This window comes from Macrotis lagotis, chromosome 1 (assembly GCF_037893015.1).
Source record: "Macrotis lagotis isolate mMagLag1 chromosome 1, bilby.v1.9.chrom.fasta, whole genome shotgun sequence".
Classification (NCBI taxonomy): domain Eukaryota; kingdom Metazoa; phylum Chordata; class Mammalia; order Peramelemorphia; family Peramelidae; genus Macrotis; species Macrotis lagotis.
The window spans coordinates 928,944,790-928,959,142 of record NC_133658.1 but is presented as its reverse complement, the minus strand read 5'-3'; the positions used below and the strand labels follow the sequence as shown (position 1 = coordinate 928,959,142).

The window sequence follows — 14,353 nt, the reverse complement described above, 5'->3', positions numbered from 1 at the left end:
GGCCTCATTTGTCTGGCTCCCCCCTAGGGAGCGCCCCCGCCCCCCGGCCCTCTCCCCGCGGGGGCCCAGACGCCCCCAGAGCCCCCGCCTCCCCCAGCCGCCTCCGGGGGGCCCCCATCTGCTCCCCCGAGTCAGGTCTCCCCCCGGGGGCCCGGCTGAGCCGCCCCCCAGGGCCCCTCCCCCTCCCCTCTGCCTTCCAGAACCTTCTCCCTCCGGCTCCCCGCCGCCTCCCGCCCCGGAAGGGAGACCCGAGAGAACCCCTCCTCCGGGACCCTCCTCCCCCGAGGGAATGGCCCCGCGGAGCCGCAGACCCCCAGCCCAGGTGAGTGCCCTCCGGCCCGGGTGAGTGCCCTCTGGCCCCTGGAGTGCCCTCTAGCCCAGGTGAGTGCCTTCTGGCCCAGGCTGGCCCCGGGAGTGCCCGCGATGCTGGCAGTGCCCCCGCAGTGAGAGGAGCAGCAGCACCGCTCTCCTCCGCACTGGCACCTTGGCAGCCGAAGCGCCGATGCCCCGTGCCCGGCCCGGCGGGCTCCTGCCCCTCCTTGGTCTAAGTTCTGCCTCATTTCCACCGAGTCCCGCAGCCGAAGCCTCGGGAGTCTGGGGTGAGAACCTGCAGAACGGTAAGGACCTTATAACATAAGATTAAAATACCAACAGTAAAAGCTACCTTAGATATGAAAGTTTATTCTCTGGGTGGAGCCATTCTCCTAATGACTACCCCAAGTGAGGGAGGTCAGAGAATTTATGCCAAAACAAGGGGATGGCAATAGAATATACATAACAAGAGCAGAGAAAATGGGAAACTTGGCAGGAGACTTCCATTCATCCAAATCAAGGAGAGCCATCCTTCAATATTGCTGTTTTGCCGGAAGGAAGTAATATTTTTTTGGACTTTAAATACCATGGGGGCATCTAGGTGGTGCAGTGCATAGAGCACCTGCCACAGAATCAGAAGGACCTGAGTTCAAATCAGGTCTCAGACACTTAATTGCCTGTTTGACTTTGGGCAAGCCACTTCAACCCACTGCTTTGCAAAAACCAAAAAAATAAAAGTTTTAGTAGTAGGAGGGTAGAGTGAGGAGTTGTTTTTCCAAGTCTGAAGTAGAACAGAATTCTTTTCTGGATTAGGAGGGCAAGACTAGATCTTCCTTTCAAATTATCAAGGATGCAACTATTTTCTTCATTAAGGAGACCAGGACAAGCCTTCTTTCAAAGGCTGAAGAGGACGCATTCCATTCCTCCCTAAGAAAAAAAAATAGATCTTTGATGAGGATTAGTGATAAAAATGTATAATATTTATTATATAGATGAGGAATTAGGATAAGAGATATTAGCGTGAGATTGAATAGATGAATAAGCAGGAATATAAGGAGGAGTGGGGATGGAAACAAAAGTAGAGAGGAGGAGAAGATGAAGGTGGAGAGGAAGGAGGAAAAATTGAGGGACAAAGAGAGTAAGTAATGGAGGGATTAAGAAATTGGAGAACAGGGGCAGCTAGGTGGCTTAGTGGATAAAGCACCTGCCTTGAAGTCAGGAGTACCTGGGTTCAAATCCTATCTCAGACACTTAATAATTACCTTGCCGTGTGGCCTTGGGCAAGCCACTTAACCCCATTTGCCTTGCAAAAACCTAAAAATAATAAGTTAATAATAATAATAATAATAATAAAGAAATTGGAGAACAAAGAGAAGAGATAATGGAGGGAGAAGTTATTTAGAAGCAAAGGGAAAAAATGCTACTGGCATAAGTATAAAGGTAAGAATAGTAGAGATTAGAGCAGGAAGAGAAGAAAAAGAATGAGAGTGGTGCTTGGGGACTTTCAGCAGAAGGAGAAAGAAGCAGAAATTTCCTTGGTCTAGAGAGGGTAGATAGTTCAGTTTAGCTCTTTTGAAGGATCCCCATCTGTACCAACATAATTCAGTATCATCACTTCTTAGTTTTCAACAAATTGGACAAAATGCATGTTGATTAGTTATAATGAGTACTGATATATAAAGCAGGAGTCCTTTCTACTGGATCTCTAATCATAGATTTAGACTGTCCCATGACAAATATACATTAAGAAATATTTACAAAACCAAACACCAGAAGCCCCAATAAGCCATTAAACAGAACACATAATATAATACAGACCCTGGAAATATGACAGAGTTGCCAATCAAATCCTTTTGCCAGAGACTTGCCAAAGGATCACATTCAGATCTAGAATCAAGACCTCAGTATTCACCAGGCCACTTAAAACGATTCTCACCAACCTGTGAGAATCCCCCAAAGCAAAGGAAACCTCCCAGAGAAACTTCAACTTCTAAGAAAACAACAGGTCAAACCAGAGCAGTTTGTTTGACAAGTTAAAAAACAGTAACCTCACCTTCAGGAAAGACCACTATGTCAGACTGGATATCTCCTGGCTGCGGTGTTGCCAGGAAGAAAAGCGTTTTCTTTCAAATGATGTGTCTAGATCCAATCTATAGCACAAGTAATGTTAACATAAACAAAATTGTAAAAATCAATTTATTTTGAATTTTAAATATATTTTCTTTAAATAAAGCAAGAGAAAGTACAGATTAGACATCTAGTTTTGTTCTCTGGCATTTATCATTACATGGAGGTAGAGGTCATTCTGGTACTGATCACCCCAAACTGAAGGAAGCTATCAGAAAACTTGAGTAGCAAGAAGGATGGGGGAACAGAATATACATACCATCAGTAGACAGAACCTTCAGTTTACCTGGAAACCACTCCATTAATTGATATCAAAGGAGAACCATTCTTTTCCAATGGTATTTTGCCAGAGGGAGAGAACATGTCTTTTGAGTTTAAGTACCCAGAATGCAGGGCAAGTAACCTTCAAATTAAAAAGGATAAAATAGGGGCAGCTAGGTTGCACAGTGGATAGAGCACTGGCCCTGGAGTCAGGAGTAGCTGAGCTCAAATCCGGTCTGAGACACTTAATTACCTAGCTGTGTGGCCTTGGGTAAGCCACTTAACCCCATTTGCCTTGCAAAACCCTAAAAAAAAAAAAGGATACAATAAGAGCACTGACTATGAAGTCAGGAGGACAGGAGTTCCCATCCAACCTCAGACCCTTGCTACTTATTTGCTCTGTGACCTTAGGTCAGTCACTTAATACTCAATGTCTCCAATGCAGGGCTATCTTCTGTGATCCTGATTCATATCTGGCCACTGGACTCAATTGACTCTAGAAGAGAAAGTGATGCTGGCAACTCAGCACAGCCCTCCCCTCACTAAAATTCAATTCATGTCATGGCATCACCTCTCTGATGTCCTGATTTTCTTTGGGAATGAAGGACAAACATCAAAGAAGACACATTCCATTCCTCCCAGTAGCAATGAATCAACCTTTGACCAGGAATAGTTGTAAAAAATTCTAGTAATGATTTGACATAAATGATTTTCACAAATGAAATCAATCATAAAACAAGGCTTGAGATGTTTTCTTTATGATACTTGAAACCCAAGGCCATTTCAAGCCTTCAATATGAAAAATAGAGAGCTCTTTTCTATGACTGGAAATAGTCTCCTACCATGGAGGTCGGTTCAGATTGTGATTAATATCTCTTATGATTCCTCTTCACTCTAATAATCACAAGAAACATTCACACTCCTCTATCCTAAACACAGTTCCTCTGACAACTCACCAAATCGTCATGAGCTTTGCTTTATACTATCTTACTTTTGTTTACTGTAATAAAGAAGTTTTGTTTACTCACCTTTGCTCCTATAGTGATTGCCGGGTTTTTATTTACAACGCCGGCTTCTTTATGCTAGTCCGTCCTCTTACTCACCAGTCCAACACGTGATGAGTCTTCGGGGTACCTCCGGCCCCCACTCTTTGATGGGGGAAGAACCAGACAGAGCACCTGAGGTGGATAATGAGTCTTTATTCTTCTGTGATCACATTCCCGCCCCCTCCCCACCTCTCAGCAGACACTTTTATCCCTCCTGTCCTCCCTCCCATGAACTCTTAAACAATGAGGGGCCGAGTTCTGTAACATTCCTTTATAAGGGGATTATGTTTCCCCCGCTAAGCGACCACCAAGCCTCTTCCCCCCGCCCCCAACAGTGATCCTCTTACATCTCTGGTAGGAGACATAACTTCTTGGATTCCTTCGGAAATGTATTCATAGTAACACATTTCTCAACTTTATTCTAAGTGCAAATATAAAAAACTCTCCAAGTATTTGATTGAGATCCTCCTGACTGATTCTAAGTGTTGACTCTGAGCCTCGTGAGGTTGTGAAATTTGGGGAAATCCTTTCTTTGTCTTTCAGTTTTCCTCCTGTAAATTGATGAACATTGAATTAGATGAATTCTGAAGTCTCTTTCATCTCTAAATCTTGATTTTATACATGGATAGGAGCTGGTGACTTTCAAGGATGTGGTTGTGGATTTCACTCCGGATGAGTGGGGCCTCATGGACTATTCTCAGAAAGAGCTGTACAAGGAGGTCATGATGGAGACTGCCCAGAACCTGCACTCCCTAGTTAAGGGCAATTCCCAGGGAACTTGAATCTACCATCAAAGGAACTGCCTTCATTACCTCCCTCATGTACAGGATGTGGAGCATTTATCAATTCTTAGAAAGACCAAAGTGGTAGTTCTCCTGCTGCCTGACTTTCCTGTAAAGGGTCTTTGCCCTGTGGAACAGGATACATGGACTTTCTGGCCCTGTGATTGTCTCTTGCTGATTCTAGGGATCCTGAGGTCAAAGATCTCAGCAGTGTTGGAGAATCTCAGACTTGGAACTAATCTTAGAAGTTGTATATAATCTACCATCTCTCTGAACATGAAGTTTCTCTGCTAAATCTCTGAAAACCGCGCAGGCAGTCTTTCCTTTGAGATGGGCAGTGCTCAAAAAAGCCTTCCTTCGCAAATTAGTCTGGTCTTTGGAGGTTAAAAGAAGTCTAAAAGTCCTTACTCCTATTCTTATTCTCAGAAGGCTCTTCGAGCTAGTATGTCATTGGTCTTCTTTCATACTCCCCCCCCCCCCCAATTCTAGAACAAATGATAGCAAAAGAAATGAAGGAGGCAAGCATTTATATTGATCTAAGTGTGGCTGGCAATGGTCCAAGTGCTTTCATTGCAAGCATTTTCTAATTGATCCTCAAAACAGGAATGTCAGCTGATATTATCATCCCCATTTTAGATTGGAGGAAAATAAGGAAAAACAATTTGTGTAACTTGCCTCAGATCCTTAGATAGTAATTGAGACTGGATTTGAAATCGGGGATTCCTATATCCAGGTCCAACACTTTCTATCCTCTATGAGCAGTTGCTTCTTAATTTCTAGATAATAGAATCAATGAAATCAGTCAATCCTTCAATGAAAAAAGTATAGAAACTGATTCTTCTGTTTTCAAATGATTTCTTTCCCATCCAAAAACAAATCCCTTGAAAATGATCCAGGAGGTATCCTAGAAACCATCTGGTGCCCCTTCCTCCATTCCCCCTTTCCTTGAAGAGAACCCCATTGCACATGTCTCTCTCTCCTCTTGTCTTTTATTTCCCACTCCGAGTTGTTCCGCTTCCAAGAGAAGATTTGATCTCCCGTTTGGAGAAAGATGAAGAACCTTGCCTACTGCAGCGAGAAGATCCCAGAACCTCTTGTCCAGGTGTGTTAAATGGAAGCAAGTTCTTGAGGGATATTATCAGAAGAGGCAGAGAAGGGAATGGTAGACCTGGGGGTAGGAAGATCTGATTGCTAATCTTTTTTATTTTTAAATTCTTTTACTCTGCTTATAATACACAGAAATTGGCAGAATTTTGTCCATAAAGGAGGGGAAAGTCTTCTTCCAAAGGACTGAGACCAACCATGCAAGAAAAAAAGATGTGATGCTATTCACAATAGTAGATTGAAGCACCACTAAAAGCAGACATTGAAAGTAGATCAAAACCGAGGGTTGTGTAAGTAGGAGTCAGGCATGAATCACTATCATTTTCAAAAGGATGTTTTCCAAATACACTGAGAGCATAAAACACCACAACTCTGCTTACATACATAGACCAACAAGGGGAGGAATAACAATGGGTCATGCTTCTACAGGTTCCTGGGCTGGTCAATTACCATTAAGTGGTGGTTGTCCTACTGATATAATCATGATCTCTCCAAATAAACCCAATAACTTATTATCAACTAATGGAATTCTTGGGCTATAACAAATAACCCATTACATTTAGAACCTGGATACCATGTATTATATGAAATCATAAGACCAAGGTCTCAAAGAAGACTATAGAACAGGAAGGGCTATTCAAATAGAAGATCTTCATCTCTCTCCTCAGCCAGTAGATTAGCAGGCTACAACAGTTCTCCAGCTGCTTTCTGAAACTCCAGTTCTTTCTCTTTAAGAATCTTCTTCTTCTCCTGTACTTTTTTTAACCTATAAAACACTTCACATTCTCTTTCATCCAGTTCTGTGATGATGTAAGTAATCTTACATTCAATCCAGGGAATGATCACATGCTCAGTGGCATTCACTCTTCTGTTTGTTATTTTAATGGCCTTATCCAGTTTAACAAATGAAGTCTGCAGTGATGTTAGTTCCACCAGCAGTTCCACTTCAGTTTGACCAGTTGTTCCCCACCTCTGGCCAAACCAGTCAATTCATAACTGTCAGTTCCTTCTTGATAATGTTCAAACACTGGGAAGGTGACACCTGCTACATTATCTTTCTTTGCTCTGCTCTTTACTTGGGCTTTGTTCACGTTATAAATAACAGTGGTACTAAAGTCGCCAGCTGTGAATTTGACCTCAACACGTGAGAAAGCAGGTTCTTGCATCATTTCACCCATTAGCATTTTGGTCTCAGTGATCTTCTTTAGGATCTGCCGAAATTGAAGAGTCAAGGCATCAGATTTTTTCTTGAGGTTTCGGTCTGTCTGTGCTCCTTTTAATCAAGCCTTCATAATGGTCTGTACCTTTCGCAAGGGGAAGATGTCGATGTGGTCTTTTCCAGACATCCTACAGGTTGTTGTCCGGTGGCAGCCAGTCAATCCCTGGGCCTATCGCTTTTGGCTTCCAAGCCCTCGGTCACTGCCGCCAGCCTGCACCGCCGCCTCTTCATACAGTCAGCTGGGAAAGGTCACCTGATCACCTTCACCACAAGCTAAGCAGAAGTCACTCCAGGTAACCTTTTTCTGGTTCCACCTGTGTCAGGAAGATTTTGAAGATAGTTCATTGATTCAGGAAAGGGAGTCAGGTTTTGACTTCCATTCTGAGTGATTTACTGGGTGGAAAATAAACGGGAGCAAGAAAATGTGAGCTTCCCACTTTCCTAAGAGTAAGCACCATCACTCAGTTCCCCAGTGCCCTTCTCTCTGGGGAAGACTAAGACTCTATGGGTAAATAAAGGGGAAAAAATAAACCCTGATTGCTAATCTTGTTCAGACATTTTGAGCAGTGAAATCCTGGGCAAGTCATTAAACTTCTGAACCTCAGTTGCACCATCTGTGAAGTGAAGGGACTGGAACACATTACCAGTGACTTCCCTTCAGGGATAAGGCTATGATCCTATCCGATCCACTGTTTGGAACTTAGGGTCATGGAGGTCTCCTACTGGTTTCCAGAAAGGACTCAGCTTGTCTAGATGAAGTGATGGAGAGAGGATCAAGGTCAGCTATCACATTCATAGTAAATTCTTCAATTTGAAAAGGCTACAAGCCAAGATCAAATTGGAGGGAGTGTTGGTGCATGGTCTTCTGTTTGCAGATGATGGTCCTCTCAATGCAGCCTCTGAAGCTGAGATGCAACAAAGTATGGATCAATTCTCTGCTGCTGGTTTTCATTATGAGAAGTCACTATTAACACAATGAAAACCCAGGTTCTCCAATACCCTGTAAAACATGAATGATATATGGAACCACTGATTACAACAAATGGAGAAGTTTTGAGTACTTTGGATGAGTTGCCTTCCCTTGATGGTGTCCTTTCCAGGGAGGTACACATTGACAATGAAGTTGACACTCACAGTGCTAGAATGTGAGGCTCCTAAAGAAAGTGTAGAAAACCACAGGTACTGGACTGACTAGAAAACTGAAGCTCTACAGAGCTATTATATTGACTTATTGATGTAAGCCTGTCAAACCTGGACAGTCTGCAAGGGTCATACTAGAAAAATAAATTGCTTCCATATAAATTATCTTAGGATAATTGTCAAGATTAGCTGGCAGGAGTAGATACTAGACACTGAGGCCATTTCTCAAGCATTCCAACATTATTACAGAGAGCAAAACTATGAAGGGCTGGCAGTATTGTTTTAAAGACAAACATAAAGTTGCCAAAAAGACTATTTTATGGAAAACTCACACAGGGCAAGTGCTCACCCCGGGGATAGAAACATCAATGCAAGGACACTCAGGGTATCAATTAAGAGTATTAGAATTGGGGGGTGGCTATATGGCACAGTGAATAGAGCACCGGCCCTGGAGTCAGGAGTACCTGGGTTCAAATCTGGTCTCAGACACTTAATAATTACCTAGCTGTGTGGACTTGGGCAAGCCACTTTACCCCCATTGCCTTGCAAAAACCTAAAAATAATTATTAGAATTGATTGTGCAGCATGGGAGACCCTAGCACAGGACCATCCAATATAGCATAGTCTTATTGGAGAAGGTGATGTACCCTATGAGTACAGCAGAATGGAAGAGGTCATAGAATGAGTGGGATATGGGAGTTTAGAGAATGCTTCTCAGTGATTCACACAATCTACGTGTGCTGACTTATGTAAAACATTCTGAGCTCATATTGGTCCAATCTACCATACTTGGACACACTGTAAATTATCTCTACCATAGTGATGTCATTTTGTTGTTCTTTGATAGCAAAGGACAAGAATCAAACATGCCAACTTTGCTTCAGGCTAAGTGCTCAATTCTGGTGATTCAGAGAAAGAAAAGACAACTCCTATACTGAGAGGGAAAGATAACTTGAAAGAATTATGTAAAAAAATATAAAGGATAAATCAGGAGAATCTTCTCCTGTAAAAAAGGAATGCAGAAAGGCACCTAAATTAAGTGAGATGGAGAGGTTGAAAAAAAGCTCCTGGTAAATGTACAATTGTTATAATGAAATATGTCCAATTCTATGCCAAGGGCATGGGGGAAGGGGCTAAGTCATATGGAAATGCTGGGAAGGAATGAAAAGATTTGGAAAGGCTGCTGTGGTGAGTGGCATGGGGAGTCAGTTAGCAAGAAGTCAAAGGATGTGCCAGCTGAGATTATGTTGCCAAAATTTTTGTGGAGAGAAGCAGCCTCTAGGACACTGTGGGAGAGGATTAGGGGTATATAGGCCCACTGTCACATTTCTTGCTTCCCTACAGTATCTCACAAAGTAGTTGGACACCTCCTGGACCTGAAGCATTGCTGCCCAAGGTTTAGATCCCATCAGTTTTACCGGCTTGTAGGAGTGGGATGAATACTAGACACATTTGCAAGAAAACATTAAATTGTACCATTGAAAACTTAGGTGCTCTTTGCATTATCAGAGTGTCAGAGACTTCTCTACTTAAAGGCATTTAAATATCAAAACTCTGGCAGCTACAAACTATGCAGAGAACCATTATGATAACTTCTATGAATTACCCAAACTGTGCTAACATAGCCCTGATGGACAGAGACATAGAGGTGTTTATAATCCTAAAGCAGGAAAGTATTCATTAGGAGACTGGGCATCAGAGATATATTCGTGCTTCTAGGACTTCACAATGGCAGCCTCCTAATCCTGAGTCAGATGATAGTTCACTTTTAGAATCAAATGGTAACAATCATTGGTAACAAGGTTAAGTACAGAATGTGACAAAGTAAAGGTCAAAAGCATCCGAGCAAACTTGGATTGTAAACTAGTCAAGATACTTTTGAGAGTTCATTTTTCTTACTCTTCTTTAACTCCTCCTAGTACCACAATATCTCTTAAATGATATTACAGAGCTGCAAAATGGACCACTTCCACTGGTCACTTGTTTCAACTGTTGCTTCCACAATGGGCAGTATACACATGCTTCCAAATTGAAAGGAAATGCAATAACCAAAGAATTTTCCTATTTAAAAAAATAGGGTAATGGAGAAATGTTATTGATTACTATGGACAGAAGTTGACCAGCCGCTGAGTTTTACCTCTTGTGAGAGAGGTTGGTCAGGAACCTGTCATTCAGATTCAGCCCAATTTGAGAGAGGAATGAGAATGTTGGTTTTGTCTGTGTTGCAGGTCTGTTTTAGAGTCTAGTTGTATGTGAAACTTCTTGTAAATGAAATCCACCTGGACATGTGAATGCATATTCTGTTTTTGTGCCTGTTTTCTGACCAGTATTTTTTGTTTCCTTCAGATGGAAAGACCATGAATGAAATGAGGCAGACTACTTCCAAACTGACCATGTCTGAGGAAGCATCACAAAGGCAAAGATGGGTGAAAGATGCTCACTGTGACCTCCATCTGAGGGAAATCTGTGATTCTGATATGAAGACAGAGAAAAAGCAGAAGAGTCACTGTGATTTTGCTACAGAAAGGATGAGTGTCAGGCAACATTCAGTCCTAATTCACTGTAAGAAAATGTTATCAGGAAATGACTCTTCTCAAGACAAGAAATATAGTGAATGCTTAACTGAAGCGTTAGAGGCTGCTCAGTCTTGTGACAAATGTCCCAAAGTGCAAACTTATCAGTGTGTGATGGCCTTCAGCTTGAATTCAGAAATCATTGGACCTCAGAAGAGTCATATTGGAAAAATGCCTAATGTCTGTAATGAAGGCAAGATGGGTTTGAGCTGCAAGTCAGAGCTCAACGACCTTCAGAAAATTGAAAATGCCAAGAAACATAGTTCTAATGAATGTGGTAAAGCTTTTAAGCAACAGTCATCCTTCATGTATGATCAGAAACTTCATACTGGAAAAAAGCTACCTATATGTATGCAATCTGAAAATGCCTTTAAGAGACAGTCATCACTTACCTCCCACCAGGGAATTCTTGCTAGAGAGAAGCTCCATGTGTATGTTGAATATGATAAATTGTGCAGTGAAAAGTCATCTCTCCTTATCCATCAGAGAAACCAGACTGGAGAGAAACGTTATGAATGTAGTCAATGTGAAAAGACTTTCAGAAGGAGCTACAATCTTAGCAAACATAAGAGAGTCCACACTGGAGATAAACCTTATGGATGTAATCAGTGTGGTAAGACTTTCAGATGGAGCTCTTCTCTAACTACACATAAGAGAATCCACACTGGGGAAAAACCTTATGAGTGTAATCAATGTGATAAGACTTTTAGAGAGAGATACATGCTTATTGCACATCAGAGAATGCACACTGGAGAGAGGCCTTATGAATATACTCAGTGTGATAAGACTCACAGAGAGATTCAATCTTATTAATCATCAGAGAATCCACACTGTGGAGAAACCTTATGAATGTAATCAATGTGATAAGACTTTCAGGTGGAGCTCCAATCTAGTTAGACATCAGAGATTGCATACCAGGGAAAAACCTTATGAATGTAATCAGTGTGGAAAGACTTTCAGACAGTTACCATCTTCTTCAGCATAAGAAAATACACACTGGGGAGAAACCTTATGAATGTAATCAATGTGGTAAGATTTTCAGTGAGAGATCCAATCTAGCTAGACATCAGAGAATACACAGAGGTGAGAAGTCTTATGAATGTAATTAGTGTCATAAGACTTTCAGAGAGAAATCCAAACTTATTAACCATTAGAGAGAGATTCCACACTGAAGTGAAAGCTTATGAATGTAATCAATGTGGAAAGATTTGGATTGAGAGTGAAGCTTAATAAACATCAGAGAACTCACACAGGAGAAAAATCTTATGAATGTAATCAGGGTGCAAATGCTTTCGGCTGCAAGTCTCATCTTGTCAGTCATCAGAAAATCAAAATGAGAGAGAAGCAATTTGAATGTCATCTTTGTACAAAGAGAGTCCATGGTCATGAATTTTTGGTGATATAATTCTTTCATCCAGAAGCCTAGTTCTGAAGCAGTCTCCTCATTTCATGTCTGGTGTCTTCATCTGAAGGAAACAACCAATTATAGATGGGGAAACAGCACAAAATCATAAAATATAAAAATCTTTCTTCCACTGAATGAGAGATACCTGATTTATAGTCTATATGCCTAGTGTGTGGGACAAATGCCACTTAAATAAATTTCAGAGATCTCTCAAGGTATGAAGAGAAAGCTTTATTCATTTCTTGAGGAATGGGCCACAAAACAATTACAGAGACTGAGTTAAAAGGCCCAAGAATCACATTCATCCTAACCCACCTATCCCGCCCCCCTCCACTGACCCACCCTCTTTAATGAGGAATGTGGTTTTACAATCTAGACTGGCAAACTAATCTAGGGAAAAGAACCTAAAATTCAGACCAAAACCAGATTATTTCTTCAGCCCTAGGACTTCAACAGATAAGGTGGGGTCACTTGACTCTTCAGCAATATCCCAGAAAGTTGATTTGTGAAAGGAGGAGGGACACATAGTTAGGTATTCTCCAATCTATAATATTCTACTGAAGAAATTTTGGACTTTATCCCACTCACTAGGGAAACAGAAAAGTTTACAAAATTAAATGGGTAGGATCAATCCTTTGAAAATACCATTATTTCACCTATGTCTAGGTTGATTTAAGTTACAGATTTTCCTATTCAACTGAATTCTCATCAAAAACCTGCTTCACAGTGCAAACCAGAATACTCATTACAGCCTCAGCTCCTGAAGCTCAGAATGATAGTTATCAGACTTCTAGCTCAATCATGATGCTTGTTTTTTTCCTTTACGGTTTAACTATGATCCATTATCACATCTGTTTCTTCTAAATTTCATATGCCAATCTAAGAAATAGTTCTGTTTTTATCTAGTAATTTTCTATATTGTATTCCCCTTTTTTTATTCAGAACTCTTCAGATCTGTGCATAGATTTAGATACCTAGATGTACTTTCATGAAATATTCATCATTTCATTACTGATCACATCCATATGCATACTTTCCCTGCTGATCCCTTTTATCCTTTATTTATGTCTAAGGGCACATTATGATATCAACCTTGTTTTTTGTGTTTTATTCACATAACGAAAATTATGTTCTGTTCTAAGCCCATTCCTTTTTTAGGATAACATTATCAGCTTATTTTTGAAATTTTACCTTTGAATGCTTCTGCTCCCTCATTAGAAAAAGAAATCCTTCCAATAAACACAGTAGGAAAAAAATCATGTATTCCCTTGACCTAAACATGTTCTGTCAGAAACAGGACTACATGCTTCACTATTGCTCCTATTGTATGTTTTCCATTTTGTGCTCGATGAACCTTATGGGATTTGAAAAGAAAGGTTGAAAAGGTTTGAGCTAATAAATTATTAAATTAAATCGAGGACAGAAAAATTATTGTCGTAATTTGACATAAAATTTTCCTAGAAAAATTTAAAAATGTAAATCCTTCAACATTTTCCTCTGGAACAACCAGCTTGTTCATTTCCACCATACTTGTTGTTTCTGTTGGGAACCGAAAGTGTCATGATTGATACTCCAGTCCGTGCAGTGTAGGCCTCAGACTCGGACCACTTCTAAGTGCCACCTGTCCCTTCCGTTTCTCATTAAATTGTTTCCCCACGGTCCCAGGGGTTGGAAGTGCCAGGGCTCGGCGATTCCTGATGGATGGTCATACAGCCCTTCGATTTCTCTCCGTTCCCCAGAGGAGCTCCCACGTCAACCCCTATGGCCTCAGGATCGGCACCAGACTGAGACGTTGCAGATACTTGACTGTAAGATTTCTCTCCAGGGTGGATTCTCTGGTGGTCTCTGCATCTAGGCGTGCGTGTGCATGCATGTGCATGCGTGTGCATGTGTAGCTGTTCGGATCTGCACGGACAGGAACCACCTATCCTTGTAAATCTAAAAGCCGCATCATTCAGTGCTGCAGCCGCTAGGAAACGCACACAAGACAAAGGTGTTCGCATGCCAGGAGGCCCAGAGAGCAGGCACCGGCTCCCGTGGGCATCCAGCGCGGGGGGCTTCAGGCGCCGGGCGCTCGTGGGGGGTCTGTCTCTCCCTGGGCTGCACCGCTGGGCCGGGGGACGCGTGCCAGAGCCGGGGCTCCGGGAAAGGCCTCGGGTCTGAACCGGTCAGAGGGCGCGGCCCGATGCCCCAGGAGACCCGGCACTGCCCAGCTGATGCCCTCAGCGGGAGCAGGGAAAGTTCTAGAGACATCCTGGGGGAGGCTGGAGGCAGGAAAGGGTTACTGCAACGGAGCAGACGCCGTACAACGTGGAGGGCGGGGCTTAGGGAGGAGGGGCGGGACGATTGGCGGAACGGAGCGTCAGGTCCTGAGAGGGCGGGGC

At 42.2% G+C, this 14,353-nt stretch overlaps 2 pseudogenes; one reads left to right on the top strand and one right to left on the bottom strand.

Moving 5' to 3' along the window:
- The first annotated feature begins 332 nt into the window (after positions 1–332).
- LOC141510104 (uncharacterized) lies at positions 333–13,965 on the top strand (annotated as a pseudogene).
- LOC141510105 (V-type proton ATPase subunit D pseudogene) lies at positions 6,266–6,978 on the bottom strand (annotated as a pseudogene).
- Positions 13,966–14,353: the final 388 nt, after the last annotated feature.